The 27,029-nt window shown below is 39.9% G+C and overlaps 1 protein-coding gene across 4 annotated transcripts in view; it reads left to right on the forward strand.

Annotated features, from left to right (window-relative positions):
• The window catches only part of UNC5C (unc-5 netrin receptor C), a 381,350-nt gene that overhangs the window by 272,754 nt on the left and 81,567 nt on the right, over nucleotides 1-27,029 (forward strand). For 2 of the 4 annotated variants that reach the window (XM_084973398.1, XM_084973399.1), the window contains exon 1: nucleotides 2,343-2,513. The exons of the other annotated variants lie outside the window; for them this stretch is intronic. The gene's annotated coding sequence lies outside the window, so the exon portion shown is untranslated. Of the gene's footprint in view, nucleotides 1-2,342; nucleotides 2,514-27,029 lie in introns of those variants that run through there. 4 annotated transcript variants of the gene reach the window in all.

A 27,029-nucleotide genomic window follows, 5' to 3' on the forward strand; every position in this document is an offset into this window, starting at 1 on the left:
TCAGGAAGAGGTATTGTTTATGAGAGGATTATCAGTCTTGGAAATAGGTTTTTCACAAATATTAGGTTCCCTTTCCCTGACTCGCGGTCAGCTTGCAAGGCCTGCTTTGGTCTGGTCAACATGTGCCGACGTCATCCCTTTCTTACGGTCACTCCGTATGTTTTTCTGCCAATACGTGCCTCTAACAGTTATACACAGAGATCACCACAAGCACGGATATTCATGTGAACTGAGTTAAAAATTATAAGAAAATTAAACAATATCAACATCAATGTTTAAAACAGGAAGAAATGATAAATCTTTTCTGACTTCTAATGTATTTGCGGCTTGACTTTTGCACATACATAGTGGCTCCTTTGACCCTCTAGTACAAAATGCAGTTGTTATTTTTAATCACTAATTGACTTATTCAAGAAATATCTATTTCCACTGGTTGTGTGCTGGAGACTTTTCTAGTTGCAGGAGATACATGGTGGTCAAAGTCCCTAAAGGGTAACAAAACAAAACAGTAAAGAAGAACAGAAATAAAAGTGCAAGATATTGTTAGATAATTGCAAATTAAAGGAAACAAGGTCATATCTGAGAGGTTGATGGTTGTTGGGGATCAGGAGTCACTTTAAAGTTCAAGGAGAATCTATCTGAAGGGGTAACATTTGAGCTGAGATCTGAATGACAGGAAAGAGCCAGACATGAAAAGATCTGGGTCAGGAAGCTCCAGGCAGGGGAGCAGAATGCTGCTAGAATGTGGTTATGGCTTGAAAAGGAGGCCAGTGTCTCTGAGACACAGTGAGCCAAGAGGAGGGCAGGAAGCCCTTCAGTCAGAGGGGGTGGGATGAGCTTGGGGACCAAAACGTGTAATGCTAAGGGGTGTGGAATTGTTTCTGAATATATGCAGAGTCATTGGAGAGTATAAGTAAGGGATTGTCATGACCTAATATATATTTATTTCAAAGATCATTCTTGTTGCTCTAGGGAGTACAGACTTGAGAAGTATAAGAATAGAAGCCGAAACACCTTTTAGGAGACCTTGCCTTACTTTAAGTGATAGGAGGTGGTGTCCCTTCTTGGAGTGGAAGCAGAAAAGATAAAGGGGGAGAAATAAAGGATGTATTTTAATTCCAGTGGTACTAGAAAATTCTGAACATGGATTTTAAATTTGATTTTATTAAAGGAATAAAATCTAGAAAATACTTGGAATATTTTCACTTTCAGAAGAAAGTAAAATCTTGCATACCAAAAGTCAGCATACCCACTAGAGTGAGCTTTTCTTAGATAATCTAAAATCAGTGGCCTGTAGACTTCAGCTGTTTTCAAATACAGTCTCTGTATCAGTGGTGCTTCAAACAGGCAGTAACCTAGCTGGTGTCCATAATCACAGGGCAAGAGGGGTCTTTTATTTCCACAGCCTTTATTTCCTGAAAAAAAAATGTTTCTTTCTTAGATAAGTTCTTTTGCTTTGGAATTTTTTTCAATGATTCTCCATATGCTTAGAGGCACTATTTATGGTAAACTGACTGTGGATGAAAAATGTCAGTCACAGCAAAAAAAGCAAAAAAACCCCAGTATTTTTTAAAGGTGGTCAGACTTAGCAAGGGTCCCCCACACTCTTAATTGGTGAATAAGAGAAAATACTGAGAGTTATTTAACCTGAATGGCAAGTTTATAGTAAAGACCGGCTAGGAACTATCTCCAGACTAATTGATTTAAGGTCCTTTTGCCCTGAAAATTTTAGCATTTTAAGGACATTTCAGTGCCATTTTGTCCCCTGGAAAGCTATTATTAGATATAGTCATTAGGGCTTTTTCGGTAGTTGTCACTGTTAATTCATTATCAACATTTCTTTTTTCTTTCTCAAGTTAAATTTAAGGCTTTAGAAATGTAGGTTTTCAGATTTCAAGACAAGTTCACCTCTATAATGTGGTCTGCATTCATTCAGCTCTCAAAAGCAATGAGCCAGACATATGTGCAATTAAGGGAGTGTTTCCCCAGCAGGGAAACAAAATCCCTTCCTTAGCAAATTCCTTCCCTTTGCACAAGCTGCAACAACTGAGCAAAATGCCACTCCAATTTCCAGTACCGAACCAAGTCTGGTCGCAGGACTTGCAGGGAGCCAAATGCTGAGATGCCCGAGGTTTGCAGCTGAGAAGAGTTAATTCAAGAGCCTGCCAATTTAAGGAGACCGGAAAACAAGTCTTGGACCCGCCTCCCCGCTAGCAAGGGGTTGGGATATTTGCGGAATAAGCAGGGTGGTCTTAGGCAGGAGAAAGGTGATTGGAGGCGGGAAAAGGCTCGGTAAGGTGTTCTGCGCAGGCGCCGTCTCCTTCAAATGCTTCCGAATCCTCAAAGGGGAGGCGCCCAGTGTGACCTGAGGACGAAGCTTTGCAGCTTCTGAGGTCAACGGCCCACTCGTCCCCTAAAACTGGCCCCAGACCCAGTTTTAGACGGTCCCAGCAACCTTGGCCACTCACAGTAGGCAGGAGGTGACTTCGGGTTCCTGCGTGCAAACTGAGAAGGTACGCAATTGAAGACGGGTTCCAAGAAAGGAAGAAGTAGTAAAATGCACTTTATCAGTGAAGGCAGTTTTCCAACCAGGGGGTTTTGACCAGCTGTTCTCTTATCTGTCGTCCTATAAGAAAAGCTCAGATTTCTCTTATCAGCTTCTGATTATATATTAACTCCATGGGGTGTGGTTTCATTAACACTTGCTTTTTTGAAAATCTGTTGTCTATTTTTTTGCTTTTTCTATGGTTGTCTAAAGCTATAATTTCAACGTGCTTGAAATCCAGTACTTTCACAAACCTACTAAAAGGTTCAAAGTATTTCGGACAATGGTCCACCCAGAAGTGAATGAGTGCCTTAATGCTGTTGCCAATCTGAGAAGCAAATAGCTGCCTAAACAAAGTAGCATCCATTTTGACAATAGAGAATGTCTATGGAGCCTTGGTTCCGCGGTTCCGCGATGGCTCTGGACCTGGGAAGGAGTGCAGCAGGGGGAGTTTCTTTGTATACTTTTTTTTTCTTTTTAACGGCCTTTTGGTGCTTGTGTTTTTTTTTTTTTTTTTTTTTGGTCTTTTTGGGGCCGCACCCACGGCATATGGAGGTTCTCAGGCTAGGGGTCAAATTGGAGCTGTAGCTGCCGGCCTACACAGCAGCCACAGCAACACAGGATCCTAGCCGAGTCTTCGACCCACACCACAGCTCCCAGCAACGCTGGATCCTTAACCCACTGAGCGAGGCCAGGGATCGAACCCAAGCCCTCATGGATACTAGTCGCCTTCATTAACCACTGAGCTATGATGGGAACTCTGCATCTTATATTTTCAAGGTGCTTTTTTACCCACAACTTTCATTGGTAAGTAACATTCATTTATGTTACATAATGAAGACTTTATTGGTTGGTCATATAAGACACCTGTTGTCAGTGTGAGACACCAGAAGAAAATCTGGGATTTCAAACTCTGGAGCAGTTGAGCTAAATCCTACCCTGTGAAAGTCTACGAAAGGCTTATTAACTATAAGTGTCTTTTAGCATTGTCAAGGCTTTACTATTCAAGGTGTGATGCATAGATTATCTATATGGGCTGAACTGGGGGCCTGTTAGAAAGGTGGAATTTCAAACCCCACTTGGCATTAATCAGAATCTGCATTTTAACACATCAGAACCAGGCTGCAGTACTGGTTCTCAAATTAGGTTGCATGGGAATCACCTGGGAATCATTAGAAAATACTGATGCTATAAGCCCATGCTAGAGATACTGATCTAATAGGTATTTTATGCAGCCTGGCTATCACTGTTTTTAATAGGTTTTTAATAACTCCCTAGGTGATTGTAAAAATGCCACAAATGTTGAAAACCATTGTTCTAAAGGGTAAAGTTAAAACAAATACAGGAAAAGCCTCAAACTTTTCACTTCTAAGCCAGTCAGTAAAACTTGGCCTTCTCTCTGCTTCTAGCTACTGTTCCTTGTAGAAGCTTGGCTTGGCTGAGTATGCGTTTGATAATTGCCCCATAATTGCTTTTCCCATTTGTTTGATTAATGTACCTGCATGTGTAACACTCCTAGGCTGAATTTCCAATTCTCTTCGGTGTACACTTGCCTCCCAACTCTGTTGTGTCATTTTCAACCTCTGTGTTTGGACTTGCCGGGCCCCAGTTTTGAGCAGAGTAACCTTTCTGATGTGGATTTTTCTAGCTAATGGTTGCTGGTCTCACTTTTCATGTTGGGTGGCATGTGGCAGTTTCCCTTTGTTAATTAGAACAAATGTGCCAATTATGTTAATGTTTCTCCCAGTACCAATCAGTGAATAATTAGACACAACACATCTGTCTTTCACAGGAGAGTAGAATAGAAAAGAAAACTGCAAGGTGCTTTGCTTTTTGTTATTGACGTAGATGATGAGGCAGTTCCTTAGCCAATCACATGGTTAACAAGTTCATCTATCAGAAGGGCCAGGGGTGCCAATAGCTACTTGGCAGTCTGAACACCTCTCCTTGTGAGCACTTTCCTGACCAAAGTCTATTTTTTTTTTCTTTTGTCTTTTTAGGGTCCCACTGGTGGCATATGGAGGTTCCCAGGCCAGGGGTCCAACCGGAGCTGTTGCTGCCGGCCTACACCACAGCAACGCCAGATCCAGGCCGCCAGATCTGAGCCAGGGATCGAACCCACCGCCTCAGAGTTCCTAGTTGGATTCATTTCTCCTGCACCATGATGGGAACTCCCCAAAGTCTATTTCTAAATGATCTCTGCAAAGAATTTAAGTGATTTTTCCATTAAATATTTTTTTTTCTTTTTTACATTTCCTTATCAGTAAGATGCCCATATGTCATTTACCCTGAACTGTGGAAGGAAATGGGTTTTTAAGAAGTATTTAAAACTCTTAAAAAGAATGCGGCTTTATTGATGTAAAAGATCATGCTGAAAGAAATCACAAAATTCAACCTATAGGATTAAATTGAAGGTTTTTGAAAATACAAGTAAATCTCCATTGGATTTATAATTCGCTACAGTTTCTTTGTCTCCATGTGTCATAACTCTGGAGCTCTATGATTAATGGAAAAAATTCATTTTGCTTCTCTTGTTTTTATTGGTATTTTTGGTGCATACTTGGCAGGATTTTAGAGAGAGGTGATTGTAGCCAAATGATTTCATAATTCAGGCAGTGCCTCTATCCTTGTGTTGATTCTGCCAGTGTGGGGAAGAGACTTAGGAAAGCAGCACATCTGCCTTCTTGAAGGTAGTCAAAATATATCCTAACTGCCTTTCAGATAAAGTTTTTTATTTGGTTTAGAATTTATAGTATATGCACTCTAGCAAATGTGGCTCACATTCCTAACGGTTGATAATATTAAACTATGTACTTTTGGCATCTGAAGGTAAAACATCACCATTTTTATAATGTCTGTGCTATGTGTCTCTACTGTTCTTTTATAAATGGTCAGAAAGGAAGAATGACTTTCAAATTATAAATTCTTTTTTCTCACTGACTTAAAACAAAGGAACAACTGACATCAGACATTTAATGTTTGGAAATGGTTGTGCTTACAATACTAGTGCATTTCTAGAACGCCCTAACACATGAATCATCCTGGGATATGTTCCTTTTGCCCAGGGGGTCGGAGGCATCAGGCAGTGAAAAAGAAGACATGGCTGTTGATTTATTTTTCAGTACATCCTTCTGACCAAAATAGGTCTTTTATAGTAAAACATGAACATAGTTATGTTTTAAATAATTTAAGTAAGCCATGAAGAAAAAATACTGGACATAATTTTTGGAAAATAATTGCTGTGTGTAAGTGGGTTCCCCACTTTACGTACTCTTAACATTGGAAGTTTTGAAATCGGTCTTAGGTAGCCTAGCTTTTATGATGTTTAATTAGAAGGTGAGTATAGGAAAGCCAGGATTAAAAACAGGGGTGATTTACCCCATTTGGAATGTTTAATCCACCTCTTTCTGTCTTTCCTGATGGTATCAATTGCAAATTAAATGGAATATGAAAAACGAAGCATTTAGGGAAGAGGTAACAGAATTTTCGAAACCTGAAGGTGGTTGAATGCTGGAGGAGCTGCCAAGAAGAGGTTTTGCAAGCCTGAGCCATTGAAAAATGATCTCCCCGTTTTTCTTCAAAACTTCTCTTCCCCTGACAGCACTTAGGTAGCCAATAGTTCTGAATTTTATAAAATATCAGTGACAGTAAAACTATAAAACCATGCATGTAAAAGCCGTAAAAAGAGTTGATCCTTAAATCACACCACACACAGGAAGGGATGGCAGTTTTACACGCCTTTTCTGGGAACACACAATATGGTGTGCTCTAGTCCTAAAACTTATCATCAAACTGGGAATCACTCATCTCCATTAATAACGTCAAGTAGGGTTTTCAGAACTCTGCCAGGCTGAAGGCATCAATAGAACCGAAAGGCGTAACTATTGAAGGAGTTTCTAAGCAGTTTATCCTCTTAGAGTGAGAGCTGGAAAGCAGTCCTATAGGATGGCTAGAAATACCACATCTTTTCTGCTACATACACTAGGAGAGATTGAGGTTGTAAATAAAGAGAAACTTTCTCACGAGGAGAGTTTTATCAATAAAGTCTCATAAACCAACATCAGGAGGCCTGTGTAGTGGGAAATTGAAAGATTTCTCGCATTCCACCCCCCTCCGCACTTGGTGTTATGAACATAGAGGTATGTACTTCTTGACGACAAGCACTGAGTCATCACCATTTAAAATGCATTAATAGCAGATATAGCTCTGTTTGAGGTAAACTTAGAGAAGAGGCAGTTAAATTGAATTTATTGACTACCTCCTAATTCTAAGTGCCTTACCTTCCATATTGCATTAAATCTTCTTACAAACCTGGGAGGGCTGGTCCTTCCTCTTGTACAGGTGAGGATTGTAATTCTGGGAGCTTATAGCCCACTTGCAAGGCTGCAGCTTAGCACGTGGGAGGGCCAGCATGCAGCACCACTGCTACCTCTAAAGTCCATGTTTTTTCCTATAAAAAAATTTATTGACTGTATGTTTTTAAAATTTAGTTTTTTTTTTTTTTTTTTTTGGTTTTTTTAGGGCCACAGCTGTGGCATATGGAGGTTCCCAGGCTAGAAGTCCAATCAGAGCTGTAGCTGCTAACCTACACCACAGCCGCAGCAACAGGGGATCCGAGCCACGTCTGTGACCTACACCACAGCTCATGGCAACGCTTGATCCTTAACCCACTGAGCAAGGCCAGGGATCAAACCGGCATCCTCATGGATGCTAATTGGGTTTGTTAACCACTGAGCCACGACGGAAACTTCAAAATTTAGTTTACTTAATGTGACACAAGTTGTGTATAGACTTATTTGATCAATTTTCATGAGCTTATCATATAATAACCAGACAAGTGGATATCATATGGGAAATATATTTTGTTTTGTAAGTGTTATATCATCTCATTGACTCTACAAAAGTAGAGTATTCACATTTATTTGATTTGTTACTATTTACACACTTCGTGAAATAATTAGAATTTTAGAATGTAAAAGAAATTAAACTCAACTTCAGTTCCATTAATAAAGAATATCCCAATGATTTTTTAAACATGTTTTATTTTCTGTTTAAGAACTTTTCCAGAATATTTTTCTAAAATGAAATTAATTGGTATATACTGTAGGTTCATAGGTCACTTTTTTGTCTATCACAAAACTGCTCTTAGTTTTACAATAAAAAGTGCTTAGTACTTACAAGTCATCTGAGTATTTCAGCTTCTAGAAATCTATATATATATATTGCTAAGAATGAATTCAAAATTATGAAGTCGTCTGAAACTTGAGAAGTCATAGTTATTAAACATTTCTGCCTAATTTCTACCACCTGCAGTGGTGCTTGGTGCAGGGATATTCACAGAACTAACTTTGAGTAGATCCTACTGTCTTGTATTTTCCTATGCAATCATATCTTAGTTTCCTCTCTTTGAATGCGGCAACCTCTGTCAGTTGAGAGAGTGCTTATTTTTATTTAAAACCTTATTGTTTATGGTAATAGTTTGTATTTTTCATATGGGTGAAACTTCATTCATCTATGTCTCTGTTCTTCATTCATTCTTTCACCACACTTCGTCATGAAGGTTTTATTTCTGTGCGTCTCAAACAAGTACTCTTCCCTGTTCCTGGAATATTCTGCCTCAGGATTGGCTCTATATAGGTATTGATTTCCTAGTGTGTTATCACTTCTTCAGAGTAGCCATTCCTGTCATTGAAAGCAAGACTCAGCAAACTATAGCCTACAGGCCAAATGTGGCCCACCTCCTGTTTTTGTAAACAAAGTTTTATTGGAACACAGTCTTGCTCATTCACTTGCATACTGTCTATGGCTTTTGTTCAGAAACCATTTGGCCCACAAAGCCTAAAATATTAAATACACAGTCCTTTACAGGAAGGTTTCTTACTCCAGATGTGAAGTACTATGTAATGCTGATTTGTTTTTTTCTAGAGCTTAGGACCACTGAAATTATCCAGTATGTTTGTTTATACATTGTTTTTCTTTTTGAGAATCACTTTGAAGACAGACTGATTTACTGATGCATTCCAAGTATCAGAAATAGTGAGGCCACATAGTAGATGCTGAGCAAGTATTCATTGGATAAACTATCAATACATTTTTTTAACATCTTTGCTAGAGCACTATGCTTGATACTGTGGGCATTCAAAATATATTGTTCAAAATGTATCATAGTGTATATATCATATATGAGATATATAAGTATGTATTTTAAATAAATAAAATGCATGCATGTATAAAATCATGCTCTTGAGAGCTTTTATGGTAGGAGTCCATAAACTCTACAGTAAATTGTAATACTACAGTATGAAACATGGTTTGAGAAGAATGCTAGAGCTGCGCATAAAAGGACTACTTATTCTGCTTAGCAGAGCCAAAAAAGGCTTCAGAAAGAAAGTGTCTTCTGAGGTGAACATTGAAGAATGAATGGAATTGTCTCAGCAGAAAAGCAGAAAGGCATTCTGGGTAAAGTGCACAGACAATGCAAAGGTATAGTGGCCATGGTAACAGTGGACACATGCTGAGGAAACTTCAGAAAGTTCAGCATGCCTGAAGGCTAGAATTAAGTGTCTAAGGTGAAGCTGATACCGACCAGCATCCTTGGACCCTTTAATCAATATTGATTATGAAATTGATAAGAATCCAGAGGAGCTATTCAGAGAAGGCTATACTGGGACTTGTAGCACAAGGAAACAAAAACCAGAAACAGGTGTCTTTGCTTGCTCTCCAAGGAGGGTGAGCTGGTCCCTTAAATGGGGTGAGGGTGGGGGCAGATCAGTGGGTTAGGGCCAGAGGGATGGCTTAGGTGCTTTGCCCATTCTCTTGGTGGTCCTTTGCCCTGGGATCATGCTCAGTTGTACCCTGCTTTTGCTCATGGTACCTGGGAAGTAGAAGTTGGTTTTTGTATTTTATAATATACTATAGCTGGGGCATGTATGCAGTTATTTTTAGTCCCTTATAATTTCTTTGTATTCTGTTGCTTGAGACATTTGTTGAGGTGCCAGCACTCCAGTAACGGGTCCCAGTTCGAGCCTGTCTCAAAGCTACAGCAGTAACTGGGGACAGCTTGCAAAAGGTTTTGTGTGGCACACTGTGAAGTTTGAATTTCAACCTAGAGACAGTGACACAATTTTTTGCCGATATGTGCTTAAGATTTATATTTTAGAATTATTGGGGTTAAAATAGTATCACAATACTTAAGAAAAGTAGGGCTAGGGAGGTGGGCCCAGGTTTGAGAAGCACTTGAGGTAGAATCTGTAACTTAATGGAATGATGTTGAGACAGCTGTGAGGATTATTCCAAGCTTTAAGTTCACGAATAGGAGCATAATGACTCCACTAATTATGACCAAATTTTCAGAGAGAGGACCAACGTGGGGAGAGATTGAGATCAATTCAGCACCATAGGCTTCTCATATTTGTTGAGCATTCAGATGGAATTACCTAGAAAGTAAATGGAAATGTGAGTGGAACTTAACAGAATTTAGGACTAAAATTAATGATTTTTGAGTTAGGAGCCATGAGAGGGTATCACCCAGCCAGTGCATAGAGGCCAGTTGTTTGAAAACCGAGCCACACTTCAGCATCACCTGAAGAGTTTTAAAAATGCCAAAGCCCAGGCCCTTTGTCAGCCCAGTGAAATCAGACCCTCTACAGGCACAGGCAGGTCATCACAGCTCCCCTAGTGATGCTGGGGGTTCTCACCAAAGTTGAGAACCACTGCTATAAAATGAAAAGGGGAGAAAAAGAGAGCTCCCTGAGGAGAACTACATAAACATAGTGAATGAAATAAAGGGACCAATGAGGAAGTCTGAGAAAGAACAGAGCCAGGTGGCAAGAAAATAGCAGAGGGAGACAAGATGCCCATGGGCCGGTCACCTTTGAAAGTCAGGGTTGAGTGGTGAGTGTGAATCCAGACAGCAGTAAATTGAGGAGTGACTGGGCAGGTGAATAGTTGGAAACTGAATATTCAGCTCTTTCAAGCAGTTTAGCCATTAAAGGGAGGAGAATGTGGAAGCAAAGATGAGAAGGGACAGGCTTGTCCTGAGTAATTTTGTTGGTGGTTTGTTTGGAGGATGGAGGAGATAACGTGTGTTTGTGTTTGACTTAACACGATAAAGGAAGAGCTTTGAGAGGAGTTTGGAGTAATTGGTCTGTTAAACACGTGTGGTATCGGCTGAGCGTAAGGATGATGACAAAAGTATTGAGTAACTTGTTGATGACCTAGGGCTTCAGAAAGCCTAAGAGGTGGAAGAAGTGACCAGCAAGCACAAATCTGAGTGCAGGTCTCAGCAAGGCAGAGAAGAGAATGATCTTGGGAGTGGTGCCTCTCCCTTCGAGTTTGTGCCTTCTGGATACACTCTCTTCTTCCTATTTGCTCATACTTTTCAGCTAGAGTAAGATGACCTTATTTTCATTTGTCTATCCTTGATTGAATGTTGAACAAGTTCTCACAATGTAAAGATTGCTCTTCATAGGAGTGTATCACGTGGCTCAGCATTCTTGCCATGGACCATGTTGCCTAAAATAACAAACCACAGAGTGGTAATTTAGATTTAACGCATGTGAATCTGGATATATGCAAATAGGTGTCTTTAGGACAGAATTTTATGGAATGCTATTAGATAAAAATGTGACCATTAAAAATATTTTCATGGATAGCGGATATAATTTATTCTTTCCTGAAATCGTTGTTTATAGAAGCCATTTAACTAGAAAAGACTAAAAGTTGTAACTTAGTTGTAACTGAAGTAAATTATTCTGTAGAAAAATAATAGTAATGCCAGCTTAAAGTCATATAGCAGTAATCAAAAGTGCTGTCATGCAATTTTCATATCTCACAGGGCCTTTTTGAAGGAATCAGGACAGATATTAATATGTAGAGATAGAAAAAGAAGGTTTAATAATATTAAGTGACTTGCTTAAAGTTGAACAATGGATGGAACATCTGGGTCTTAACTTTAGCCCTTTGAATTTGAAACTCAAGTGTCTTTTAGTAAGATCTCATTGGCCTTATGTAAATGTGAAGCCATACATATAATTGCAGAAGCACCCAGGAGAAATGTGCAGAGTGTTCCATTTACTGGTCCCCAACTCCCACTTCTATTATCCTGTTCTGTGGTCTTCCTAATTCTCAGCCTCTCTCAGTCTCCCCTGATAAGAGTTTCTTTCTTGACAACAGAATCACCATCTTCACATGCACTAGTGCAGTAATCTTCAAATTTTTGCTAGCATATTCCTAAAAGACCTAAATAAATAAAAATAGCTGGAGAGATAATATTGTCTATTATATCTCCCCATTTTTAAGTTGGCATCTAAATGTTCATAAAATAGGAAAAGATACTGTGTCTGGGTATGTTATAAACACCTGGTGTTTTTCAGTACAGTGGTTAAGTGTCTTAAGCTGATCCAGTGGAATGCAAACACCAAATGCCATAATAACTTCTTACCCCAAATCATCTGCTGACAAAATGTAAGAACAAATTCTTTAACAGAAGGAATATTTACAGGGTCTCTTTTTCTGTCTTGTATTTCTATGTCACTTCCTCCATAGATTTTTTTTTTGCCCTAAAATGTTTGATGTAGAAGTTTTTATTGATCACCATTCCATACTCTATAACAAAATATTCATACAAATTTTATTTCTTTAATAGACCATGGAAATCTATGTTAGATTTTTGGGGGGTTAAGTTGTCAGTACATTCATTAAGATTAGTACGTGATTTGTCCAAAGAACGCAAATGATACTGCAAATTTTGATATATATTTAGTATAGATACTGACTTTTTATTGGAATCACATCTTGGAACAGGAGAAATGAGGCAGTCCTCTTCCCCAGTTAGCTCATTTAGCCCTGTTTGAATGTTACTGTCTACTGAAATGAGACTGGATAACATCAATTTTATTTCTGTCTGTCGTTTATAATAGATTCAAATACTGAGATTCTTCTCATCCATAAATAAGTAAACAGGAACACATGGAGTTATATTGTAACAAGGTCCCCTAACTCTGTGCACATTTTCTGAATTATACACTAAAATCATAGTGCTCTATCATCAAAATTTATGTTCAGTGACCCATCAGCTGGCATATTAGGTCCTCCTTCAATTTTGATGAAAGCAAAGAATCATAAACCACTGATTTTCAAGAGGGTTGTTACCCTATCATTACAGTTCTTATTCTCAACTGCCACGCTAATATTTCCAATTATTCACTTGTTTGGCCCCTTGGGTTTTTTTTACATTCTCACAACATACCATAGGATATTAGAGATGCCTTTGTTATGGAAAGTAGATAGCAGGATCTCAAGACAATTAGTTTTAGGATGAAGCGCGTAGGGGCATTCAAGATGCAAATACTGATGCCCTTCAATACATTTTTGTTTGTGTGCCCCTTGGAAAATTTTACATACTGCTGGATACTCGAATCTCAGTTTGAAATCCTCATACCTTTGGACTTTATTTAAATTGAAAAGGATTTTCTCTTAGTCATTTATGTGCCATATTTTATAATACTTCATATTGTTTTAAGATGTTATTTCTTCAGGTCATTTGCATGTAAAGAGGATCTTCTAATGGTGGGATTAAGAATTGCCCCTTCTTAAGTACATTTCACGTCACTGCCAAAAATTTGGGGGACAGTTTTGGAGAGGATGGAGGTTTTCCTGATCTCCTGAAATTCAAAATACACCTAGTCCTAGTGTTAGCTCTGAAGGTAAATGTGAGTTGGTCATTTAAGGAAGGCAGAGTAGGAGTTCCCATTGTGACTCAGCAGAAACGAACCCGACTAGTATGCATGAGGATGAGAGTTCAGTCCCTGCCCTCGCTCAGTGGGTTAGGGATCTGATATTGGCTTGAGTTGTGGTTTAAGTTGCAGATGCACCTCAAATCCTGCATGGCTGTCTGTGGCATAGGCTGGCAGCTGCAACTCTGATCTGACCCCTAGCCTAGGAATTTCCATATGCCACAGGTGTTGCACTAGAAAAAATGAGGGGAGGGTGCAGAGTAGTGGTGAAAACAGGGTGGATCCTCTGTCTCTCCTGGGGATCTCACTGCCTCCCTGGAGAACATAAGCCAGAGGCTAGTCCAAGCCCCTGCGCTGAAACAAAATAGCTAAGGTATTTTTTGGTGTCCCAGTTTCTTCCAGCCACCATCATATGGTCTGGAGCCCATTCTGTCCTCGAGTCTATGGCACTGTAGTTGTCTCCCTGCAGTTCTTTGCTTAGTAGACAAAAGAAAGCCAGAGCACAGGCAGTCCTGAATTCAGATTTAGGGTCACTCCTTTATGAGCTTTGTAAGCCTGTGCTAGTTCTTCATGAGCATCATTCTTCTCATCTGAAAACCTCCCTCACAGGAACAGAAGGAGGAACAGAGCTGATGTACATAAAGTTCCCCAGCTAGGTGCCTGAAATGCTTACTGTATTCCTCCTCCTCACCCATGGCCAGCGTGCTCCATCCCTCTCACCCCCCTTTCTGTCCTCTAAATTTCAGCACAGGGAAAATAACTCTGCTTTTGAACTCTCCATAGACAAGGTCATTATTAGTTTTCAACCTCCTCAGAAGCTTTCTGGGTGAAATCTGAAACTGACCCCAATTACGAGAGGGCAGGGAGAGACCCAAGAAAGGCAGACCACTCCACATTGGTAGGTGGCAGTTTCAGTAGGCAAGGAAACTTACACACAAGGCTTGTCTAGGATGGCTCCAAGATGAGTAGATCTCTGCATCCTCCTCTTGAATCTTAAAAATTAATATAGAAGTCTTGGAGTTCCCGTCATGGCGCAGTGGTTAACGAATCCGACTAGGAACCATGAGGTTGCGGGTTCGGTCCCTGCCCTTGCTCAGTGGGTTAACGATCCGGCGTTGCCGGGAGCTGTGGTGTAGGTTGCAGACGCGGCTCGGATCCCGCGTTGCTGTGGCTCTGGCGTAGGCCAGTGGCTACAGCTCCGATTGGACCTCTAGCCTGGGAGCCTCCATATGCCGCGGGAGCGGCCCAAGAAATAGCAAAAAGACAAAAAAAAAAAAAATATATATATATATATAGAGGTCTTGAGTGAGTTCTGTCATGTATACTGTCAAGATGGTCTCAACATCACATTACTATCTCAAGGCTGCATCTTTGGGCAGCTTCTAGGATGACAGGGGCAAGACAAGCATACATTCCAGAGACATGGAAGGGTATGAAGGACCTCCAGTTGCCCAGGTCCAGCTCACAGGTCAAGCTGCGGTCTTGTCCTCTCAATAACCTCCCCCAGCAGTCATGATTCACGTTCGAGACTACAGGGTGCCCTTTCCACCTCCAGGTTGAAGCCCTATTTGCCCTGCTCCAAAAGGATGAATTATGTACCATAATTTCTACTTCTTTCCTGTTAAAGCTGTCCATCTGCCCCACAATCTTTTCCATGTGAAGAGAATGAGAAGCAAAAGGAAGAACTTGGGATACTCACTCCTGCAGTTGGGGGCAATGGGGAGAGGGAAGGTGGCAAGAAAGAAATTGCATCTCTTGAGGACTTGGGTAAAGGTGTTAATAAGTCTAATGACAGGTGTGCCATTGTATGAGAGTGGAGTGGAGACCGATTTCATTAAGAGAACGGGTGATGATGGCTCCCTTGAAGTAGTGGGGGAACTGGAAAACACAAAGGTAAAATAAAAGCTATAAAAATGTCCATGCTCTAGGTAAAAGTAATAGTAACAAATAAATTGCCTTTTATGCCTTATTATTACCAAGTACAATAATTAATGTTTCTCAAATTAATCTTGATAACATTTACTAAAAATCTATTCTGGAGTTCTCTGTTTGGCCTAGTGGTTAAGGATCTGGTGTTTTCACTTCTTTGGCTCAGATTCCATCCCTGGCCTGGAGGCATGACCAAAGCGGGAGGGGGGGGGGACTACTTACACTCCTAAAGAGTTAATGTAGTGTGATGGTTTATTTATAACCTAAAAGAATCAGAAAATAATATTTATTTAGACTGATTAAAATCTCATGTTATAATATCACTAAAGCACGTACATACCAAGGACATCTCTAGAATTATGGATTTAAAGAGTTTAAATAGAAATATGTGTTTAGGCTTAGAATACAAACTAGATTGGGCAACTTAAAGAGATTTGATGTAATGGTGAGTTGACTTTGTTTCAAAAGAAACATCAATTGAGGGTTAAAGGAATTCAGATATCAAAATACTGTTTTATTTTTTAAAACATTTTTATTGAAATATAGTTGATCTACAATATTAGTTTAATAATATATAAAGTATTATATTTTATAAAATACTGGCTCTATTTCCCTGTGATGTTTATCTTTGTATCTTATTTATTTTATGCATAGCCATTTGTATCTCCCCGCCAGCAACTACTTTCTTCTCTATATCTGTGAGTCAGTTTCTGTTTTGTTGTATTCATTTGTTTATTTTTTAGATTCTACATAGAAGTGATAACATACAGTATTTGTCTTTCTCCAGTCTCTTTTGCTAAGCATAATACCCATTAAGTTCGTGTTGTTGAAAGTGGCAAAATTTCATAATTTGTTATGTGTATTATTTTATTGTATGTGTGTGTACATATATATAAAATACGTATACCTGCACACTCTGTGTCTTCTTTATCCATTTATCTGTTGTGAAACACTTAGGTTGCTTCCATGTCTTGGCTATTGTGAATAATTGCTGCTTTGGAGTTCCTGTTGTGGTTCAGTGGGTTGAGAACCCGACTAGTATCCATGAGGATCCAGGTCTGATTCCTGGTCTCATTCAGTGGATTAAGGATCCAGCATTACCATAAGCTGCAGTGTAGATCGCTGATGTGGCTTGGATCCAGTGTGGCTGTGGCTGTGGCATGGGCCTACAGTTGTAGCTCCCATTCAATCCCTGGCTCTGGGAATTTCCGTATGCCATGGGTGCGGCCCTAAAAAGAAAAAAAAAAAAAAAATGTTGCTTTGAGCATTGAGGTGCATTGTCTTTTCAAGTTAGTATTTTTGTTTTCTTTGAATCTATACCTGGGAGTGGAATTGTTGGATCATATGGAAATTCTGCTTTTAGTTTTTTGAGAAATGGTCATGCTCTTATCCTTAGTGGTTGCATCACTTCACATTCCCATCAACAGAGGGGTCCCTTTTTTCTACATCCATGCCAACTTTTGTTATTTGTTGGCTTTGATGATGGCCATCTGGCAGGTATGAGGTGCTATTTCATTGTGGTTTTGATTCACATTTCTCTGATGTTTAGTGATGTTGAGTATCTTTTCATGTGCCTGTTGGCCATCTGTATATCTTTTTTAGAAAAACATGTATTCTGCCCCTTTTCAATTGGCTTTTTTTTTTTTTTTTTTTTTTGAGAGTTTGGGAGCCCATGCCAATAGCATGAAGAAATTCCCAGGCCAGGGACCAAACCTGTACCATAGCAGTGACAAAGCTGGATCCTCAACCTGCTAGGCCACCAAGGAACTCAGGGTTGTTTGTTTATTGATTTTGAGTTGTATGAGCTGTTTTTGGCTATTAACTGCTCATGGGTCATATCATTTACAAATATTTTCTGACATTCAATAGGTTGTCTTTTTGTTTTTGTCAGTGTTTTCCCTCGCTCTGCAAAAACTTATAAATTTAATTAGGTCCCATTTGTTGATTTTTGCTTTTGTTTCCTTTGCCTTTGGAGACAGATCACAAAAATAATGCTGTGATTTACATTAGCCTTCTGCCTATGTTTTCTTCTAGGACGTTGGGGGTTCCAGTCTTACATTTTGGTTTTTAATTCATCTTGAGTTTATTCTTTGTGTATAGTATAAGAAAATATTGCAATTTCATTCTTTTACAAATAGCCGTCTGTTTTTTCCAGCACCACTTATTAAAGATACTGTCTTTACTCCATTGTATATCTTTGCCATCTTTGTCCTAGATTAATTGACCACAGGAGTGTGGGTTTATTAGTGGTTTCTTTATTCTGTTACATTTATCCATGTGTCTGTTTTTGTGTCAGTCCCATATGGTTTTGATTACGGTAACTTTGTAAGATAGTCTGAAGTCGGGGAACATGATAACTTCAGATTTGATATTTTTTGTCAAGATTGTTTTGGCTATTTGGGGTCTCTTGGGATTTCCTGAAACATTTAGGATTATTCTAGTTCTGTGAAAAAATATTAGGAGTGTTTTGATTGGGATTGCATTAAATCTCTAGTTTGTTTTGAGCAGTATGGACATTTTAGCAATACTCTGCCATCCCTGAAAATGGGATATTTTTCCCTTTATTTGTATCATCTTCAATTTTCTTCATCAGAATCTTACAGATTTCAGGGTATAGATATTTCACTTTCTTGTTTAAATTTATTCCTATGTATTTTACATTTTTTTTTTTTTTTTTTTTGACTACCCCCATGGAATATGGAAGTTCCCGGGCCAGGGATTGAATCTGAGCTGCAGCTGTGACATATGCCACAGCTGCAGCAACTCTGGATCCCTAACCCACTGTACCAGTCCCAGGATTGAAATCGCACCACAGCAGTGACCCATGACACTGCAGAGACAATGCCCAATCCTTAACTCACTCACTGTGCCACAGGAGGAACTCCTGTGTTTTACTCTTTTTTCACGTGATTGTAAATGGCATTATTTTCTTGCTTTCTCTGATAATTCATTACTAATGCATACAAAAGCAATGGATATCTGTATATTATCTTGAACCCTGCACCTTACCTAATTCATTTAATAGTTCTGATAGTTTTCTTTTTGGTGGAGACTTTTAGGATTTGCTATATTTAGTATTATGTCATGTTCAAATAGTGTCAGTTTATTTCTTCCCCTCCAATTTGAATGCCTTTTATTTCTTTTTTGTCTGATTCCTGTGGCTAGGATTTGCAATACCATGTTAAATACTGTGGCAAGAGTGGGCATCTGTATCTAATTCTTGATTTTAGGGGAAAAGAATTCAGCTTTTCACTCTTGAGTATGATGTTAGTTTTGGTTTTGTCATAAATGGACTTTATTATGTTTAGATATGTTTCCTCTGTACCAACGTTGAGAGTTTTTATCATGAGTGAATGTTGAATTTTGTCAAATCCTTTTTCCCTGAGATGATCATGTGATTTTTTTATCCTTCCTTTTTCTAATGTGTATCACATTGATTTTCAGATATTGAGTCATCCTTACATCACTGAAATAGATCCTACTTCATTGTGGTGTATGGTTCTTGATGTGTATTGTTGAATTGAGTCTGCTAACACTATATTCATCAGAGGTATTGACCTGTAATTTTCTTTTTGTAGTGTTTTTGTCTGGTTTTGAGGATAAGGTCATGGTGGCCTCATAGGATGAATTTGGGAGTGTTCTCAGCTCTTCAAATTTTTGGCATAGTCTGAGAATTTTAGATATTAACCCTTCTTTATATCTTTGTTAGAATTCCCCTGTGAAGCCTTCTGGTCCTGGACTTTTGTTTGTTGTGAATTTTTTTTTTTTTTCCACAAATTCAGTTTTACTACTAGTGATTGGACTTTTCTTCCTAGTAGATTCTTGGAACATTGTGTATTTTTGGAAATTTATCTATTTCTTCTGGGTTGTACAGTGTTGATATAACTGCAGTATTATTTTATGATTTTTTTGTATCTCTGTGGTATAGGTTGTTATTTCTTCTCTCTCTCTTTTTTTTTGGGGGGGGGGGAAGGCCTCCCTCTTCTTGATGAGCCTGGCTAAAGTTTTATCCATTTTGTTTATCTTTTCAAAAAACAATTCTTAGTTTCATTTATCTTTTCTATTTTTTAATCTATATGTATTTTTTTTAAAGTTACTTTTTATAGTCTTTAGTATATCCTTCTTGCTGACTTTGAGCTTTATTTATTCTTCTTTCTCTAATTCCTTAGATGGTTGACTGGGTTGTTTATTTGAGATTTTTCTTGTTTTTTTGAGGAAGGCCTTCATTGTTAAAAATTTCCTCCTTAGAACTGCTTTCACCATATCCCATAGATTTTGGAAAGTTGTTTTGGAAGTTTTATTTTCATTTTTCTTAAGGTATTTTCTGATTTCCTCTGTGGTTTTTTTCATTGCCCTATTGTATTTTAGCAGTATGTTGTTTAGTTTCCATGAGTTTTTGTTTTTCCCATTTTAATTCCTATAATTTCTAGTTTTATATTGTCATGGTCAGAAAAAATGCTCAATATAATTTCTATCTTCTTAGATTTGCTGGGACTTGTTATATGGCCTAGAATGTGATCTTTCCTAGAGACCATCCATGAGCATTTGAAAATGTGTATTCTGCTGTTTTTGTATGGAATGGCTCATAGATACCTATGAAGTCTAGCTGGTCATTTAGGATGACTATTTCTTTATTGATTTTCTGTCTGGATGATCTGTTCATTGATGTAAGTGGTGTGTTAAAATCTCCCGCAATAACTATGTTATTAATTTCTCCCTTTATGTCTTAGTGTTTGCTTTATATATATATATATATATATTTTTTTTTTTTTTGTCTTTTTGCTATTTCTTGGGCCACTCCCGCAGCATATGGAGGTTCCCAGGCTAGGGGTCAAATTGGAGCTGTGGCCACTGGCCTACACCAGAGCCACAGCAACGCAGGATCCGAGCCGCATCTGCAACCTACACCACAGCTCACGGCAACGCCAGATCGTTAACCCACTGAGCAAGGGCAGGGACCGAACCCGCAACCTCATGGTTCCTAGTCGGATTCGTTAACCACTGCGCCATGACAGGAACTCCTGCTTTATATATTTTCATGCTCTCATCTTATGTATGTACATGATGATGGGTATAATATCCTCTTCTTGTATTGATCCCTTTTAAAACAAAGTCTATAATAATTATAAAGTCAGAGAGACTTGACTTTTGTTATAGACTTTTGTTTTAAAGTCTGTGTTGTCTGATATGAGGCCCCTATAATATGAGTGTTGCTACACTTGATGTTGTCTTAAGTCTGTTAAACTGCTCTTATTTTTAAAATGTGTTTTTCTTTTTGTTCTTATTGGGTAATTTCCATTATTCTAGGTCACATTTTTTCTTCTGTATCACTTAGTCTGTTATTAATTCCTTGTAGTGTGTTTTTCATTTTAGCTAATGTGTTCTTCAGTTCTGACTGGTTCTTTTTTATATGTTCTAGTTCCTTGTTAAAATTCTCACTGTGTTCATCTACTATTTTTCATAACTCAGCATTCTTTTTTTTTGGTCTTTTATTTTTTTTTAGGGCCACACCTGTGGCATATGGAGGTTCCCAGGCTAGAGGTTGAATCAGAGCTGTAGCCACTGGCCGACGCAACAGCCACAGCAACATGGGATCTGAGCCACATGTGCAACCTACACCACAGCTCATGGCAACACTGGATCCTTAACCTACTGAGTGAGGCCAGGGATTGAACCTGCGTCCTCATGAATGCTACTTGGGTTCGTTAACCACTGAGCCACAATGGTAACTCCTAACTCAGCATTCTTATTACTAAAGCTTTGAACTCTTTATCTGGTAAATGATTTACTTGTTTAATTGCTTGTTTCTCCAGGGGTTTTTCTCTTGTTTTTTCATTTGAAACAAATTTTTCCTGTCTTCTCATTTTGTTTAACTTTCTCTGTCTCTGTGATATTAGGTGAAACAGTTACCTATTCTGCCCTTTTGTGGGAGGATCCCTATACAATTTGTTAGTGCCCACTGATTTTAATAGAAGAGCTGGATCTAACGTAAGCATGAGTCACATCTTCCCTTATGGTGCCTTGGCAGCTTTCGCCTTTGTAGGAGGTGAGGCTGAGTTGGAGGTGCTAGAGCCAGAGCCAAGCGTAAGCTGGGATTTCTTCTCTGCTCAGTGGCCGGCAAAACCCTATTATGGGCAGAGGCAGGTCCCAAGTTGCTGGAGCAGAAGCCCTGAGGGTCAAGTCTAAGCTGGCTCCATTCCCTCTATAAGTGTGTGTAATACTTGCTTCCATCAGATGCATTTGGGAGCCAGCTTTGCTCACAACTTACACTCCTCTCAGCCACTACAGCCCTCTGCTTATTGTGGAGCTGTGCAGTGGAGCAAGAGGGGCCAGAACTGGTGCTCAGCTCAGACTGTGGCATGTGCTAGGGCAGTCATGGGAAATGGGCCAAGGCCCAGACAGTTTCAGTCGTCTTCCTCTGTCTAGTTCCTAGGAGAAAGCGAGCATGTGCACACTCTTCACAAGCAGAGCCTAGGTTCCTTTCAGCCCTCCTGTTAGTCCCACTTGTTTTCAAACCAGCTAAGGGGACTCATCTTGCTGCTGTCACACCTCAGGCTGGGGTGCCCAGTATGTGTCTTGAATGGCCCACTTCCTAGAGTGGATCTTTGTGTAATCTCTTTTTCTTCTGTGTCCCCTCCTAGGGGGCACAGGTCCCAACCTGACCACTTCTCTTCTTTCCTACTTGATTCTTTGTGATTCTTTCTTATAACTTTGGCAGTCTTAAGAGTCTTTCTGCCAGTCTCCAGGTCATTTTCAGTGAGAATTACTCCATATGTAGATGAGTTTTTGATGTCTTTATGTGGGGAGGTGAGCTCCACATCCTATTCCTCCACCACTTTGTCATCTCCTCCTTTCCTTTTTGTTTTTAGAGTAACACCACTTCTCCATTTCTTTGTAGAGTTATTTGGATTTTTCCCATCTCCTTTAGAATATCCTTAATATAATATTAATGATAATTTGAGAATACTGACTATATGCCAAGCACTAAGCAATCTGTGTATTAACTCATTTGATCCTCGAAAACCTCATGGAATCAATTCTAGAATTATCCTCATGTTATCAGTGAGGACCCTGGGGCACAGAGAAGATAAGAAATTTGCCCAGCAGAGGTGCAGGAATGGGTTTTGAACTGCCTGAGAACAGCACTCTTACCTGGCACTACAGGAATTGCTCCTCCTCCTTCTTTGTTTTTTTTTTCTTTTTCTTTTTTATCTAGGGCTGCACTCACGGCATATGGAGGTTCCCAGGCTAGGGGTTGAATCGGAGCTATAGCTGCCGGCCTACGCCAGAGCCACACAGGATCCGAGCCACAACTGCGACCTACACCACAGCTAACGGCAATGCCAGATCCTTAACTACTGAGCGAGGCCAGGGATCAAAACTGCAACCTCATGGTTCCTAGTCGGATTCGTTAACCACTGGGCTACAACGGGAACTCTAGGAATTGCTTCTTAAAGTTAAGATTCACAATGGGAATAATCAATACCAACAGCAACCTGTGTGCAAATAGAGCATCCTAACATTGGCTGAAAACTATTTTTCTTATCTATTAATAAAATCCTATGCCTTTATAAACACTTGAGTAAATTACTTTGAATGTGCCCCAAATTATTTGAAAAGATTGCAGTTACAGAGCCACAAGGACAGAAGCAGTATTTTGCCTCACTGCAACCCTGACAAGTTATGGTTTATGGGCAAAGCCTTTTATTGTTTTCTGAACTTCAACCTATTTTTCTCTCTTCTTGAATGTTTTATACATAGCTAAAAATAACTTCTAACTTGCAAAGACTTCACCCTTGTATAAATCAAATGGTTTGCTAAACGGGAGGGGGTGGGAGGAAGCCAAGTCTCAGGGTGAAATCAACAAGAAGCACTGACATGAAAAAAATAAGAATAGAATTCAGAGGCCAGACTGAAATACTGACTCCAGATTAACCAAGATTAATTTATAAATAAATAGCAAAAATGTCATTAAATACTTGCAACTCAATACAGTTAATTTCTAGCAGCACAAAAGACACTGGATCATTTCTTGGGATTTTATGTACAGTTTATGTAGGGAGACTCACAGTGAAACTACTCCAAATGGAAGATTGTCACTTTATTTGGTGGTGTTGAGTTCTGGAGAATACTGCATGAAAAGAATATATATTTTTTTTCATAAAAGGATATATTCATAAGAATTTTATATTGATTTGCTGATTCAGGGAACCCTTTACATGATAAACAGAATTACTCTCACATCCTTTCCTAAGTTTTTAACCAAAATGGGAGTCAATTGTGCTTTATCCTTTTTATCAATATCCGTGTTCAGTTCTTTTGATCTAAGAGAAGCAGAAGTAATGAGGATTTTGTCATTGTTATTTTTGTATTCCAAAAGCTGAGAGAAAAAAAAAAATCACCTTGTTCATGGAAATAACGGGATAATTGTGAGCAGTTTAGGTGTCATAGAGAATCATGCCGTGCTACTTGGGTTCTTTGTAAGATCAGCCAGATCAACTCCTCATCCTTTCAGCCCTTAAATCTTTTCTGCCTCCTTTATTCCTGATTCACACACTGGTCCCCCAGCCAGAACCAGATATGGTTTCACTGTGCCCTCTCCTTTCCACCAACAGTCAGCTCTTCTGCCCTGTCCCTTGTCCCTTCAAATTACTTTCTAAATCCATTCTTTTCTCCCTACTCCCTTTGCTACTTCCTTAATTCACTCTTCATGGTCTTTCACCAGAACTATGACAACAGCCTCTTTAACTGGTTTCCGGCTTCCGCTGTGTCACAGTAATGATCCACACTGCCTCCAAAAGTCATTCTTTTTTTTTTTTTTTTTTTTTTTTTTTTTTTTGTCTTTTGTTGTTGCTATTTCTTTGGGCCACTCCCGCGGCACATGGAGGTTCCCAGGCTATGGGTCGAATCGGAGCTGTAGCCACCGGCCTACGCCAGAGCCACAGCAACACAGGATCCGAGCCGCGTCTGCAACCTACACCACAGCTCACGGCAACGCCGGATCCTTAACCCACTGACCAAGGGCAGAGATCGAACCCGCAACCTCATGGTTCCTAGTCAGATTCGTTAACCACTGCGCCACGACGGGAACTCCCAAAAGTCATTCTTAAAGCCAGGCGTCATTACGCCTCTTCTCTTCGGACCCTTCAGTGGATCGCAACAAATACAAATAAAGGTCAGGTGTGTTAGCACAGCATCGGAGCCCCTCCGTGATTTCCCGAAAGCCACATCTCCGTCCTTGCTTCACTCCCCCGACGGTGCAGTTAAGACCACTGTCCAGTGCTCAGACTCCCCAAGAGGCTTCAAGCCTGGCCTTTTCCTGACATGTCCTCTCCTTCCTTCATCCTACGCGTTCCTTCTTTCCTTCCCAACAAGCTTAATTCCATCTTTGAGAAACTAGTTCAGATGTCTTCTCCTTGTGTGTCTGAACCCCACTTTACCTCCATCCTTAGATGTATATCTTTTGTCTCTGTGACATTGCATTATTTGTTGATAAGTTTGTCTTCTTATGCAGCAGAGGGCACCACAAGCAAGCACTTGCCTGATTTGTCCCTTCGTCCCCCAACACTTAATACCTTCCATGTAATAGGTACTCAGTATTTGTGGAATAGAATTGAAATTCTAAAATGCCTAACTCTTCATTTATTGAAATTTAAAGTTTTTGGGGAGCTATATTGTAGGCTCAGGTTTGCTGTGATCACCTAGACTCTGTGTTAAGTAGATGAAATTCTGCAATAATTACTCAGACACCTTTTAAAAATTCTCCAGACATACAGATAAAACATGGGCTAGAGGGAAATCCACTTTTTTTTTTTTTTTTTTTTGGTCTTTTGTCTTTTTTTAGGGCCGCACCCACAGCATATGGAGGTTTCCAGGCTAGGGGTCTAATCAGAGAGCCACAGCAATGCCAGATCTGAGCTGCATTTGCGACCTACACCACAGCTCATGGCAACGCCAGATCCTTAACTCACTGAATAAGGCCAGGGATCAAACCCGCAACCTTGTGGTTCCTAGTCAGAATTCCACTTTCAAATATGCCTTAGTTAAAACATACTGGCCAATGGACACTTTAGAATACATGGTGGTGAAACACAAGGAGTCTCCTAGCCTAAGTCCAGAGACCCTCTTCTGTCTCATGGTTTCCCCAGTGAGTCCACTTGGAGGCTAGGCCAGCTCTGTAGGCTTTGGCCTTGGGCAGTGGAGCTTTGTGTTCTGAGTGTCCAGCAGAACTTAGAAGAGATGTTTGAAATTGCTCTCACTATATATATATTCATTATTAATTTTGAGAGTTAAAATTTATAGGGACTTAAAGATGTCTGTAGCAGACTTGATGCCACTGCATGTTTTGTTCACACATTTAACAAATGCTAATTAAGTTCCTGCTATATGCCAGTTTCAGGTCACAGGAATATAACAGTAATCAAAAAATCGACCAAAATCCATGGAGCTGACATTCTGGTAGAGAGGACAAATAATAAGTAAAGTACAGACTATATAAAATGAAGAAAATAGGAGTTCTCATTGTGGTTCAGTGGGTTAAGGATCCACTGTTGTCTCTCTGAGGATGCAAGTTCAATCCCTGGCCTTGCTCAGTAAGTTAAGGATCCAGTGTGGCCACAAGCTGCATTGTAGGTCCCAGATGCTGCTTGGATCCAGGGTTTCTGTGGCTGTGGTCTAACCCTGCAGCTCCAATCTGACACCTAGCCCAGGAACCTCTGTATGCGGCCAGTGTGGCCATAAAAAGAAGAAAATAAAAGAGCAAGAGAGTGGGCACGTATACAGAGGTAGATGTTACCCTGGGAAGGTGACATCTGATTAAAGATCCGAAGGAGAGAAGAGAGCAAACTTACTGGGGGAAGGATTATTCCAGGCAGATGTACCAGTAGACTCAACATCTCCAAGGCAGGAGCACCCCTGGTGTGCACAGGAACCAGCAAAGAAGCCAGCGTCTAAAGAGATGAGAGAAAAGGGGAGAGTAAACTAGGTGATCTCAGTTGAGGGGTCTTTATGATGCAGAATCTTGAGTTCCCTGTAAGAACTATGGCCTTGACACTGAGAGATACAGGGAGCCATTGGAGGCTTTGAGATGAGGTATAGCATGGTCTGACTTAGGGGTTAAGCATCCCTGTACTGTGTTGAGAATAGATGTTAGGGCCAAGGGGAAAGGCAGGGATAAGACAGGAAGTTGTTCAATAATCCAGAGAGAACTGACAGTGACTTGCATGGGAAGTGGGCGCTGAGGGGACAGGAAGTGGTCCGATTCTGATATGCTGCTCTGACATCAGCTTGGCAATGGCACGGAAGAGAGGAGTCAAGGCCACATCTGAGATTTCTGAAGTATTGGAAGGATAGCACTGGCCTTGACTGAGATGGGTAAGGCTGTGGGAGGAGCAGATTTGGAGGGCAGTTCAGGAGGTCGTTATTAGACAACCCAGTGGAGTTGCAAGAAGGCAGTTGGATATATGAGTCTGGAGTTCAGAGATAGGATCTAGACTGGAGATAAATTTCAGAGTCATCTGCTTGAGACTGGATGAGCTCACCATGGAACTGAATATGGATAGAAAGTAGAAAAAGGAGGAGGTCCAAAGATAAGAGTTACCACAGGGAGAAGAGACCTTAGCCCAGGGAAGCGATGGGGGGTGGGGGGGAGGATAGGACAAAAGCAGGAAAGTGCCCTGTCCAGAGGAAGCAAGTGAGGAGGAAACCAATGGGGTTAAATGCTGCGGCTGAGTCAAGTTCGTTAAAATAGTAAAACCTCACCAGCCCACCTAACAAAGTGAAAGTAACCACTACCTTTGGAAAGAGCAGATCTGACGATG

Source organism: Sus scrofa, chromosome 8 (genome assembly GCF_054392235.1).
Source record: "Sus scrofa isolate SSC_HxYL_T2T_F1_AM1 chromosome 8, Sscrofa_HxYL_maternal_Yorkshire_Landrace_v2.0, whole genome shotgun sequence".
Classification (NCBI taxonomy): domain Eukaryota; kingdom Metazoa; phylum Chordata; class Mammalia; order Artiodactyla; family Suidae; genus Sus; species Sus scrofa.